General features: G+C 26.8%; 1 long non-coding RNA gene across 1 annotated transcript; it reads right to left on the reverse strand.

Annotated features, from left to right (window-relative positions):
- On the reverse strand, positions 1-4,632 carry LOC111032704. The gene is made up of 2 exons (XR_002604333.1): positions 4,369-4,632; positions 1-962 (listed from the first exon to the last, which is right to left on the reverse strand). It is a non-coding gene; the product is annotated as an uncharacterized LOC111032704 (long non-coding RNA).
- Positions 4,633-14,007: the final 9,375 nt, after the last annotated feature.

A 14,007-nucleotide genomic window follows, 5' to 3' on the forward strand; every position in this document is an offset into this window, starting at 1 on the left:
AAATTGAATAATTTTGAAACATAACATGTATATTTTACAGCACGAAAAATAGCATCTAAACTAGGTAATAAAAATTCATCTTAATATTATTTAATATTATTAATATTGTGATTTCAAATGGGAAACATATTTTAAACGTGTGATAACTGAGAGGTATTTTGAACTACAGAGGGCCTTTTTGAGGTAAAGGCACACCCTGCTATGAATTCCTAGATTCGCCTATGCTTTGTCCCCCGAGTTGTCAGGTGTACTAGAGAGGGGCCCACGTTTGGTTGGTTCCAGTGTTGATCGGTGTCAAACTCCCAGGTGGTTGTTCCCCCCCCCCCTTATTGTTCAATATTTTAGATTTATTTATGTATTTCAGAACCCTGGATGCAAAATAAATGGATTTATTTTGGTTATAATACAATCGATATATTTACGGGAGCGTAACAGTCGATGCACTAATGCTCAAGAATCCGACGGTCAATATAAAACATATAGCGCTGTTGTCAATTGTTGCGTAAAACGTAACAGCTGAAAATTATACTATAAAACATTGATATTACATACATTTGCAGCTACGTTACTTTTTTAGTAGACAATTTTTCTACTTTGTCCCTACCACGAATTAAGATATACAGGATACGGTATCACCTCATTATCAATTTTAATTTGAAGTTGGAACCATAGACCTTATACTAGTAGACGAAGCATATGTATACATATTATATACAGTTTTATACAGTTATCAATTACTGCGCCTGTTCGTAGTACAACGGGTATAGTCAAGCAGCGCTAGACCACTTGAAATCCATCCTTGCTCCGTTTATTAGAATAAGGTCAACACAGGTTAGAACACAGATATAGATACTAAACTAGATTGTAAGAGCTTAATTTTCATGTCCACAAATATTTTAGAATCGTTGAATATTTTAGGCATTTGAATCTTGTGCAGCAACGGCCCATAGCAGTAAATATAACTGAAACAAAAACACAATTATTAAATTCAAATGTTTTTAGTTGATCTTCTACAGTTACGCAATTCATTGTGTTCTAACGATATTCACTCAAACTAAATTTAAATAACCTTTTATATACTATTAACTACTTTTGTATCTAAGAAACATGTGCTATTTTTGAAGATGATGATTCCCAAGTTTGAATTTAAAGGTAGTCAGTAGGTACCAACCGTAAACTATAAATACAAGTACAAGTTTCATTGAAAGTATTGACACACATTTTTTTTTTCAATTTATTAGATGATTTTTCCAACTGAAAAGTGTGAAAATGAGTACTAAGTCTTTCCATAATAGTAAGGAGAATTATTAACATATCTAATTAACTGAAACTAGGTTTTTTAATATTTGATATCAACCTACTTAAATGTTGAGCTGAATCAAAATGATTACCTATTTTAGTTTATATTTATATTTTAGGTTCAGCTCAAAATTAGTACAACTAACAGTTTTTTTTTCAATTGTGTGATAGCTATGATTATCAGGTATTGAGTATTGCATTATGAAAATGATATATGGTATATTGTGTTTTTAAAGAGTTAATTATTCAATAAATAAAAAATAAATTATGAGAAAAAAATCCTAGTTAAAAATCTGTACTGTTATACTAAATATTAATTTAACTGTAATCCTGTTATCCCGAGGTTATTAAATTCAATTGTTATACTTTTAAAATTATATATTAATTTATAGTATTCTATAGGAAAAAAATATTACTAAGAGATCTATTTTACTAGGCTCAAAAATGTCCGATTAACGAAAATTATATGTTCCCACCTTGGGCATCTAAATAAAATCGAACATCGAAAATGCTTTGCTCGGAAGCGCGAACTACCATAAATAGCACTAATAGTTAGTATTCATATCACACAGATAAACATAAATAGGCAGTGGAATTTAGTGGTTGCCATTTTATAAATTGTCATTAAATAAATGTGTTACAATCAATACAACATAAACCTAATGTGTATTACTTATATGCATGCATATAATAATGACTGTATAAAATATTTATCAAATAATTATTGACAAAAAGTATAAAATGTTATTATTAATTTATATACTTATTACATTATTACCCATGAACATTTTATGTAATTAATAATTTTTGATATTTACAACAGAAAGTAGTTATTAAACTTTATAGTATGGTGGAATAGTAAATTTTGCCAAACAGGGAAGGGTACGGCTTTCAGCCGAAAACAGCCGTGCCCGTTAAATTGCCTATACTAATTTCCTTGAAACACGACCTACTGCAAGTCTCCTTAATTCAAAATGAAAATGTTTTACAACTTTCATGAAAACAGACCGATAATAAATATCATGTTTAAAATAGCTTCACACATGCAAATATATTATGGTTAATTATACATGATACATATACAGTTATTAGAAGTTTACCCAATGTCCGTTATCGTCCTAGGACCTAGGCGATATAATTGGATTAGGTAAACTAAAAAGTCGGCCGTAATCAGTGTCTTTAACGCAATTAGCTAGTTTTCGCGACCTCCAGTGGCGGCTACACTGTTACGTATAGACGTATGTTTTGCACATACGGATGCTATTACAAATTTGGATTTTTAAATGAAGAATTATTTGCAGTAATAACTTATTATTTGTGGTATAATTTAAAAGTATAATCGTCGAGGACTTAAAACATTAACGTTGGTATAATATTAAGTATACACAATGAAATTGTCTGCTCATTATTTTAAGATAGGTAACTGCATTTTCATATTTATTACTACATACTAATTTACCACCAAGTTAATGCAATTTTTCAATAAATTATAAAATTGTATACATTTATATACTAGGCAGCTCATTATGTCTATTGCAATATGACTTGTTAGTTTATGATTAAATGTGTGTGTGTGTGTGTGTGTGTGTGTGTGTGTGCGTTGCTTGTATTGCGTACTTGTTAACACAGAAGTCTTGTAAATGTATTTAGGTAAATACGTTTTTACTAGTAAATCAAATCATTTTTACATAAATACACACTTTTCAAAATTAAAAATAATTATTTGTCACATTTCAGATTGTTTGTTGATAATCAATATATTATTGAATATACATAGTTAAAATCAAATTATTTTATATTTTATGAATAAACGTGTATTGTTTAATTAATATTTAAGTATCTTAGAATTAAAATATAAAATATTTGTTAATTATTTTCATTTTTCAGCGCCTAAAATTAAAGTAAATAATATAAACTTCGAATGATAGGTACTCAAATGAAACATCACGACTTTAAATTAAAAATTAGAAAATTGAGTTCTTTTGTAATTTTACAAGTATTAAAATCAAAATTATTTTTAAAAACTTATTCAAAAAACGAAAATATTTGTTCAATACTATCTAGTATCTTTAGGTACATATAGTATGTGTTCAATTGTAAACGTAAAATATTATTCGTACAATACATTTTAAAAAGGTTAACGAATTCAAATCTTTTGAAAAAATTTAAACCAGATGACTGGTAGTAAAAAACAAAATAAAATAAACTAAATACTTGAAAAATCATTCTCTTTTACCAGTGTTCACTTGTGAATTAGTAGGTTTGGTCGTTTATAGGTACATTCTAAGCAATATTAGAAATATTTTAGAATTTTAAGTTAGTTTAACTCAATCATACGAACGTTAATTTATGTATATACATTCCATGCATAATGAATTACTATTGTAGTATTGTTCCAAATATTCTGCTCCAGCAGCTTTAAGAGTAAAATATACTTTTACTTTTAATTTATTATTATTGAGGTATTTATGTAGGTACCTAATAAAATCATTTTATTTTTTGAATTTAGCAAAAAATTATATTGATTAAAAATTATAAATATGCTTATGAATGATATTTATATATTATCTTACATTTAAAAATGTTATATCTTTAATTAACACCAGATTACATTTAATACCGGTCTTTATTTGGCTAAAATATTAAATTAAAAATGTTATTTTCTTAGTGTTTGCACTTGATAAAAACTAATAATATTCTTTATTTTCCACCTTTTTTGCAACAATAATTTTACATACATTTCATTTTGTACATCAAATAATTTAGTCAAAATAATTTTATTTTTTATATCATTAATCAATTCAGTTTGTTATTAAATTAATATTTGTTATAAGTCTTGATGGAAAAAAATGTTATTTGTATTTATAACAAGTCCCATTTAAATTTAAAAAAACATAATTACGTTAGACAATTGTTTTTGAAAGACCTTAACACTTTGGCAAATCTGTCAAAACACAAAACATATCTTGTGACATACATATTTAGGCTTAGAAGCCATCGATGTGTGACTGGCCAACTGTACCGATAATGGTCGCAGTTAATGGTACTGTAATTTGAAACTTATTTTACCTGTTACGAGGTGGAGAAAATTGAACTTGTTGATTCACATCAGTACTCCAACATTCGCACAACGAACTCGACGATACTCGTCAAAAATAATTTTGGTCGTGTGTTCATGATTTTGTTTTTGTTTGCGCGAGGTTGGTCCGGTGCAGACACTTCACCGGTGAATCTTGAAACTGATTGCAGACACCTGCTTGTATACTCCGCGCGCGTTAAGGGCATGACCAGTTTGCAGTCTAAACCGCATACTCTTAACGTGCGCGGAGTACCAATACGGACTACGACGACGAGTGACGCTTTTTATGCGCACCAATGCACCATCGAACCCCACCATAGTCGCAACTTAAGCGATTCTTAGGTGGGACAATTTTATATTATGTCAGCACAACCAAAGATTAGATTTACTAAATATCTATGTACTTTAACATTTTATCTAGGTGAAATGTAATGACTTAAAATATTATATTATACATTTACATACCTATGTACAATGTGCATACACCTCATACCAGTTACATATACCTATTTACAACACAATTATATAATTGTATGGTGTATCTCCTATGAAAACATTCTGCCTACTAATTTCTATTTATATATAGGTAGAACGTGATTCAACGAGCATACTCATCCACATTTAACCGTATGATAATGTATTTTCAAATTATGATTTTGAGAATTTTTAAGCACATCAGGTGTATCAGATTTTCGAATACTTGGATTTTTATACCATTTTTAAAGAATACCTTATGGCTAAAAAAACTTATATTTTTCAAATGAACCTATTTTAGTCTTAATTGTGAAGCAGATGGTTTTTTGAAAATATTGATGGATCTAAATAAAAATAATTATGTCAGGGAAGATTAATACCTTATATATACGTAAGTACGTATATTATAGGCGAAGGTTTATACAAATAATTTACTTATGCATAAAATACGAGAGACTTAAACGGATGTACCTAATTAAATTAGAGATATGTTACTGAAAATCATAGTTATTAGAAAAATCCGAAAAATATATTTAATATTTTTTGTAAAAATTTTATGAATTTTATGTGTAATTTGTTAAAAAATATGTTTAGCAATACAATTTTAGCTATATTTAAGTAATATAAAAAGTAAATTATAAAAGGCTATAGAAGAACAGAAAATTCTTCTAGCTTTTAATCTGTTCTAAAAAATAACTGAACTTTTTATTGAAATTTGGGATTGTTTCAACCAAATAAACACAAGGTTTATTTTGTTTTATATAACTATCTATGCTAGTTTTAGCTTAAATTAATCAAATTATACGACTAACAACAATTATTATTTTTATCTGCAGACATATTTTTTGCATTTTTGCACTTGAAACATGAATAACTCACTGAAACGACATCAATTTTACCGTATTACATATAACAGGGAGATATCACAATAGCCATCCGTCAATCTGGTGTTTACGCAAAACTATTTAATAAAATATATCAAAAAAAAATTGTTTATTTAAACGATTTTGTGTTCTTTTACTTCAAATAATTATTTCAGTTTTTAAAGAAAGGCCTAGAAAGTCGATTCTATTTTTATCAGCATATTTTAAAGTCAAACGAAATACGTGGTTGAAAAATATTTTTACTAGTCTCTGCAGAGTTGATCCAAAAACTGCACTTGTAAACTGACAAATGCCAGCTGTTATTGCAGAATTGTAAAATTTAGATTAGTTCTGGGAAACATATACAAGTAAAATACCTACGGACTACAGATTATGAGTTATTCCTATATAGTACGTGATTTAAATGATTTAATAATGTCGATAAATAAAAATATCAGAATAATAATAATAATATCGGTAAAATGTCATATTTTATATGTTACATTGTTCATGATGTGATTAATTTATCGTGAACAATAATAACTTATCGAATTTTCATTTTTTTTTACAGACATTTTAAGATAATTTGATTTGTTTTTTATTAATATTTTTGGAAACACAAAGCCAATAACTAGAATGGTAAATTTTTTACTTAAATATAAAACTAAAAATATGTTATAATATTTATAGTTTATAACTAACAGGTAGGTATACGATAGATGTATCATACATGATATAAATTAACGATCAAAACGGTGGTCTGACTGATAAGTTAGTGGTTATTACTTATTATTAATTATTATTGATCACTTGGTCCCTGATGAATCAATAGCACGCAAATGTATTTTCCGAGGGAAAATCGGTTGTTCAAATGTCCATCAGCAATGGCTATGTAAAAAAATGTAAAATCAAATTTTAAATATTTGAATTTTAAAATGATGTATACAATTTATTATGCACAATCCTTTTTAAAAAGTCAATTTCAACTTCCAAATCAATTTTTATACTTCTCACGTGTTTTTAAAACTATTTTTGTGTAGACTGGATGTCAGATTTTGCTATGACTTCCTGTCGGGTTTTAAACAAACATTTCAGGACACGGTGTACACAGACTAAGTCTACACTACTAAATCTACAAGTCTTGTACGCTGCGTCGTTTTTGAATCTAATTTACTATCTATTTTTCTATAATGATAAAAAATTATGTTCCGAACACCGGCTAATCGTTGTATTTTAACACAACCATATTATTTTTCGATTTGGAATTTTATCTTATTTCCTTATTTATGTATGAATTTTTTTAAGTAAGTATACTTGTATATTATCATTATACAACTTTTTTGATAATCGCACGTAGCGTTCATTAACTGTTATCATTTATACGAAATACTTAAAACCCGAATAAAGTATCCGGGCATAAATATAATATGTACAAACATTTTACGAACGTTTAATTATATCAACTAAAACAAATAATCATATAATTAGTCTTAATGTATTACTAGCTTTTACCTAATAACTTAAAATTCAATGCCGAAGTACCGCAGAACATATTCGTAGATTAACATTAATTTAATATTTTTAAAATGTCATTATATGTATATATTTGTATTAAATAATATTATGATACATAATTATTTGTACAGTTGTACCTAAAATTTGCAACATATTTTTTAAAATTTCGTGTAGCTTTGCACACTGCACAGTGGTACTGATTGATGTGACCACCGTTACCAAAAATGTTCCCTCTCTTTATGGTGTTTTAAATTTATTATAATATACAATATAATACACTGTGCAATGTACATATTAGTGGGTACACAAATATAATTTTAAATTCTTCACAATTTTGTAATAACTTAGAATAAAGTACGTGACGTAAAAAAATAAAATAATTTGAAGTACTGTTTTTTTATTATTAAAAAATAATATATCATATTTCTATGAAAATGATATAATAATATAAAATTATGTCTGTATGAAAATAATAAAATTTATTTCCATTAAAATAATATAATAATAATATAACAAGCTTAATAATTCCATGGTTAGCCTTATACCATATTACAAATAAATTACTTCGATAGTAACATTAATTATCAAAAACATAAAGTAAAATATATTTAAAAATACTACAATATATATAAGTAGATTAATAGATTTTTAGCTATTACCTATTTATACCACAAACTATTTCCAGGGCTCTACAATATTTCGGTCTTGCCTCAAAAGTTAGTAACGATAATAAACGATAGAAAAATTCACTATTGTAATAAATAAAAATATAATAAAATGTATATTATAAATGTAAAGTTTTTGGAATAAATCGATTCAACCTACGCCATATTACTAACAGTAACATAATTACTTAGTTATATAGGTTACCTTACAGTCGACCGTCCTCGCTCAGAATCGTTTTTCGCATGCAAAGATTTGTAATTGAATTCAAATTTACCACACCTAATATCACCCATTACTGTGACTTATTCAACGACCAGGTTCACTGTCACTTACGGTACAGCAGAGCATTTACCTATACATATTGATTGATATCTCTAATTATTTAAAAATGTATAATAATTAGTTTGTTAAAGTACATCTACTGTATGTATTTATCATTATCAATAAATCACAAAATATACATTTAAAGGCCATTGTTGTAAGAATATTATATACATGTTGTTAAATCGAAAATAGAATGATAGTTGTAACTACACTGTATGTACTTTTATAGCAAAGGAAACATAATACGTAAATAATAAAAAACACCACGAAAACGAATTTATCCAATGGCGAACAAACAATTCAGTTTATACTTTTAGAGTATTATAGTGTCGTTATATAAAAAATTAAACCATTTCTTCTACTTGGTATTGTTACTATAAATACCTAGATTATTGGAGTTATAGGTAATAAAATATTTATTAATTAACATTAATGTGTCCAGGTTAAATGTGTGTTATAGACGAGATATATTTAACTAAAACATTTTATTATATGATTCTCCAAATAATATACCTACAGTATTTATCGATGTGAAATCGGTTAGCTCTAAACAGACTTGCCTATAGGGTTCTCTGGATTTAAATTATTTAAATTGTTCCTACTTTATTGCTTTTTTTCTCTAAGACGATTTTAGCTTAATATTACTGTATATATAGATATTTTAACTGTGTTGGAATTTACATTAATAAATTTGAAATGGTCAATAATTAATATACGATTGTCAAAGTGCCAACGTAGTAAATTCATCCTAATGGTCACTGCTAAATATTTGAAATCATTTTACAAATATTACGTGTAATTTTCAATCAATAATTTAATTTTGCATTACTTTGGATTTAATATTTTGAAATAAAGGTTAGGTTAGATGAAATTTGATTAAATTGTCAACTGAAAAATCAAAAATGTCAATATGTAGTTTGCCATGTAAAAATAGGTATCCGCATTTGATTTAACATAATTTACTTGTAAGTAACTGTGGATTTATATTTAGCCAATTTTGTGAGCTCATTTTTAGCGACACCAAACCTACTAGAATCTAAAATGAACAAAATTATTTACAATTTATTGTTGCTCTACTAAATTGTTCTACTCTTTCTACCACTTATTTATGCGAGGCAGGATTTTCGGCCTATACGGCTACTTAAGGCAAATACCGAGAGTGCTGAAATGTATAACCTGACCTGCGGTACTACAGGTATTGATTTTATTGAAATGGATACTTATAACATTATATAAGTACTTTGAAATGTTTTTGGGCTGGATACAACATTTTTTTTTCTAACCAATTTTTTTGTAATCCTTTGTTTATTGCCATAGAAGCACAAATCATCAAAAAAAAAAAAAAATTAAATTCTTACAAAATGAAGCATAACTATAATATAGTTATGGTATACTATATATTTTTCCACTGCACTATAGTACTATACCTAAAAACATATTATCTTTGATAACCAATTTTCATTGTAGAGGAAAAACATCTAGTATATCTAGTTTTTAGAATACTTTTAGGTATCTAGGTATATTTTTATAAATATTCATATGATATATCGTTTTAATTATTATTAGGCTGAGGCCTGTGACGACTGAGTGAATGCGTTAAGTAAGAAATGTCAATGTATGAATTATTGGCTTAATTAAATAGTTATATTATTATCTTTGAGAATATTGCTTTATTTTATGTACCCAATTTATCGTTTAAACGATTTATTAGTTAATACATTATTATTGGATTTATTTATTTATATAATAATTAAGATTAATCTAAAATCTAAATGACGCATTTTATACATTTAGTAAATAAATATACACATTATTATAGTTAATACTAATTTCATAACACACATAGAATATATTAGAACATATTTTTACTAAAGGTTTTTAGTCGATGTATTAGGAACGACGAATGTATGATTTTACTTGACAAAATTGATTTTGTTTTTATGTGGTATCTAAGTTAAAAACGAATATTCGTAGATACTAAACTTTTCAATAAGCGTTTATCATAAATCATAATGATGTTTATAAATAATATCGTAAAATATACCAAGTAGTATAGACTGACAGACCGTCTTCACTCAGAATCGTTTTTCGTGATTATACATCGTTGAATTCAAATTTAACACATCCAGTACAGTGACCCACACGACACCTATTGTGTAGTTCGTTCAACATTACCCACGTCTCCTCCTTTTAAATTTTTTTCATGTATATAGTGAAATTTAATTTCCAAAAATTAATGAAAATTAATATTCACGAGTAATATTTTATTTGTTACAAATGATATAGTAGCACGTTTTATCTAAGATGGTTGAATATTGTAATAATATTTAATGAAATAACACGTAGGTATCTGCAGGTATATATTCTAAGCTAAAACATTTATCTCCAATGTATAAAATTAAACTAGGTGATTAAAATGAGATTTATTTAGATTATAATTATTATGAATTTTGAACAGTTTCAAAAACGTGAGATAAAAGATATGGCGCCATGCCGGTAGTGATATATATAATAAATTGGAACATTTATTTGTCGGTGTGTATTTTTGTCATTGTACCTACATCATGTCTTTGCAGGTTTATATGTCTTAACTCAAAACTACATGAATAAATATATTTAAACAGACGAGATTTGTTTTATTTAACTTAATGTATAGTATTCTAATAAGTTATGAAAAGGTAAGACGGTTACCTATAATTATGGATTGTAAAATTAAATGGAACAATCGTATTCAATTTTTTTAACATAATTAATGTTTGAAAATTGTTATGATTTTCTTAAGGATATCAATGAAAAAGTTTTTCAGAAGAACAAAAATAATGTCCTGACCGAAGTGTTAGAAAGTGTTTATATTTTAGTTGTTTGCGTTTCTATTTATTAGTACCTATACGATTAATTGTGGTTAGTACTACTGTTCCAAATTTCGTACAATTACTTTATATTTCTTGGTAATTACTTACCTATACTAATTTGTTTGAATATTAAATGATTTATGCACATATTTTTTATAAATACCTACTTACCCATTACCTACCATGTGGCGTACTATGAAACTTGGGGGCTCTACGGCTTATTGGGGATGAAGGGAAATTTTAAACACAGAAATTAAACCATTGAATAATCATGCTAGGAAGAGTCTGGTGGTATATAAACTAATAAAAAATATATAGTAAAATAATTGTTTTTTATTTATTTGTAGGTATGATTATTTTAAAACAATGACAAATTATTGTTTTTATATTTAAAAATGAACTTTTCAAGCCTTCACTTGAATAAGAAAAAAATAATTTCTCAACGATTTTTTGTATGTCTCATAAGCACTGGGGCTTACCTTGGCAACTGCTATACCTAATGTTACCTACCTTATATAACTTATTTATTTTTTGGCGGTGGTATGATAACGATATATTAATATTTTTTATACTTATAAGCCCGACATAGAGTGTAGATGGACCGTCGTAGACCTTCAATACTGTCATATTAAATACTTACATCCTCCCCTACCATCGCGACAACCCAAAATTATTTTTATATGATATTATAACACGCATGCGATGTGCATTTTTCTTGGAATTTTTTTCGCACAGGAGTATGAAATTATGACGGCTATCTTGCTTAACATCATTATAATTAATAATATAATATTGTCATATCGTCAGCGTGTGTTACTTTGTATTTTTGTTATACTAGTTATATACATATAAATTGGAGTGTTAGTTATGACAGCTTGGATACTATTAATACTTACGTCAATTCTAAGTGTGTAAATTTGATCTACTGCGCTTCGGTGAATACATTAATTAAAGACATTTTTTTTATTCTTATTTTTAGCAATATAAATGCGTAACATTGGAAAATTTTGATTACGTCATTTTCATTTTATTTCTGCAGTTTGTGTCGTTAACTGTTTATCTTAAACATCGTAAGACGCATTTCACAATTTATTACATTGTCATCTATATTAAAAATAATATAAAGTTATAAATATGTAGGTATATAACATATGAAATGTTATCATATTATATTACGCCAAAGGTTTATATTATAATGGTTCGTGTATTTAAATCTCTTAAGCCAAATTTATTTCCTAAAACTATATTTTGTTTTGTTCTTGCTTTAACTTATTATGTATTTTTAATTGATTATTAATTGTATATATTCTCTAGACTCGCCATTCCCTATCAGAAGCTTAATTATTGGGCGAGATGTTAATAATTGTTAATTTGTATGTAATATTAATATTTTTTATGTTGTTATATTGACAAATAAATGAATAATAATAAAAAATCAACTGCTTTTGAAAAGCAGCTATGAACACTATTTAAATTGAATATCCAAACACAATAAATACATGGCTGTTTTTCACTTAAGACAGGTAGGTAATTTGGATACAAATACAAAATCATGACTGTTCGGATAAATGTACTGAGTAGAAAACATCTAAACCTAATTCATGGTGTTTTAAATAAAAACTTTTGAATTTTTATTAAACTAAAAAAGTATATATTATTATTTATTATAAGTATAGGTACTCGTTGCTTTCGAATAAATTTAACATATTTCTAACATGCTATACACAATCAAATCATTTTTTCGTGTGGTCATGAAGTAACAACAAACCAAATACTCTAATTTTTTCCATTAAAAAAATAAAACAATATAATGTAGGTCATCTATGTGATACAACAAATTTATAACACAATTATATAACAAAAAAGTAAGGATATAATATGATAATTATAGGTGTTATTCGACTTTTTTTTATTTCATATAACAATTAAAATAATAATAAAAACAAATTTAAGTGCATTATTATTTATAAAATAAAGACATGTATAATATATGCAAATACAGGTCACGTCGAAGCATACCACTTATTTGGCACGTATTATATGTTAAATGAGTGCTAATTTTTCAATTTAATTTATTGTGTAAAATATTGTTTATCTATATGAAATTATGACCACAAGAGTAATCATATATAACTGTTAAGGTCTCACTTCAGCGGTGGCGGTAAATTGTGTCCGAACTCATTTCACCTCCACAACCACTGCTCAATGTGTGCGTGAGACTTTTATCATTCTGCATGGCTAATTAACTAGACACTTGCTTAAAACGAGGGTTTACTTTACTGTATAATGTAGAGATTATATAATATATATAGGTTAGGTTATGGTTAGGGTCGACAGTGAGTTTTTTTAAATAACCCAAAAATTAATTCGTTTGAAATTAATTTATAATATTATTTGATGAACCTTTAAAGTAGAAACTGTACATTTATAATAGATAGTATTAAAGATAAGTAAATGTATCAATTCAAGGATAAGCAGTGGCACACGTCCATAGCGTCCAAAAAAATAAATGCATTTTTTTAAGTACAATTTCCCTTACACGAGCTTTCAAAAAATAATAATGCTATATCCAGTTCCATAAAAACACAAATTTGTGCTAATTTTGATGTGCTTGAAAATGTATAGATGGCAATTATTTGGATTTTACATATTCGAAAGCAAAAATATGGTTACTCACAGTTCTTTTTTATTATTACATTAATATATTTGTGTGTGCGTGTGGGGGGGGGGGGCGGTGATTATATTTTATACTTCAAAGGGGTCCTTGGCCCAGAAAAGGTTAAGAATCTATGCTGTATATAGATAATAGATCAAGGATATTTAAAATTATTTCATTTTAGAAGTGTTAAAATCTATTTTATGCTAAGCAAATACAACCTAAAAATAAATTGATATATTTGTTCAAGTAATTGTTACATATCATGCATACTTATAA

Source organism: Myzus persicae, unplaced genomic scaffold (genome assembly GCF_001856785.1).
Source record: "Myzus persicae strain clone G006 unplaced genomic scaffold, MPER_G0061.0, whole genome shotgun sequence".
Taxonomy (NCBI): domain Eukaryota; kingdom Metazoa; phylum Arthropoda; class Insecta; order Hemiptera; family Aphididae; genus Myzus; species Myzus persicae.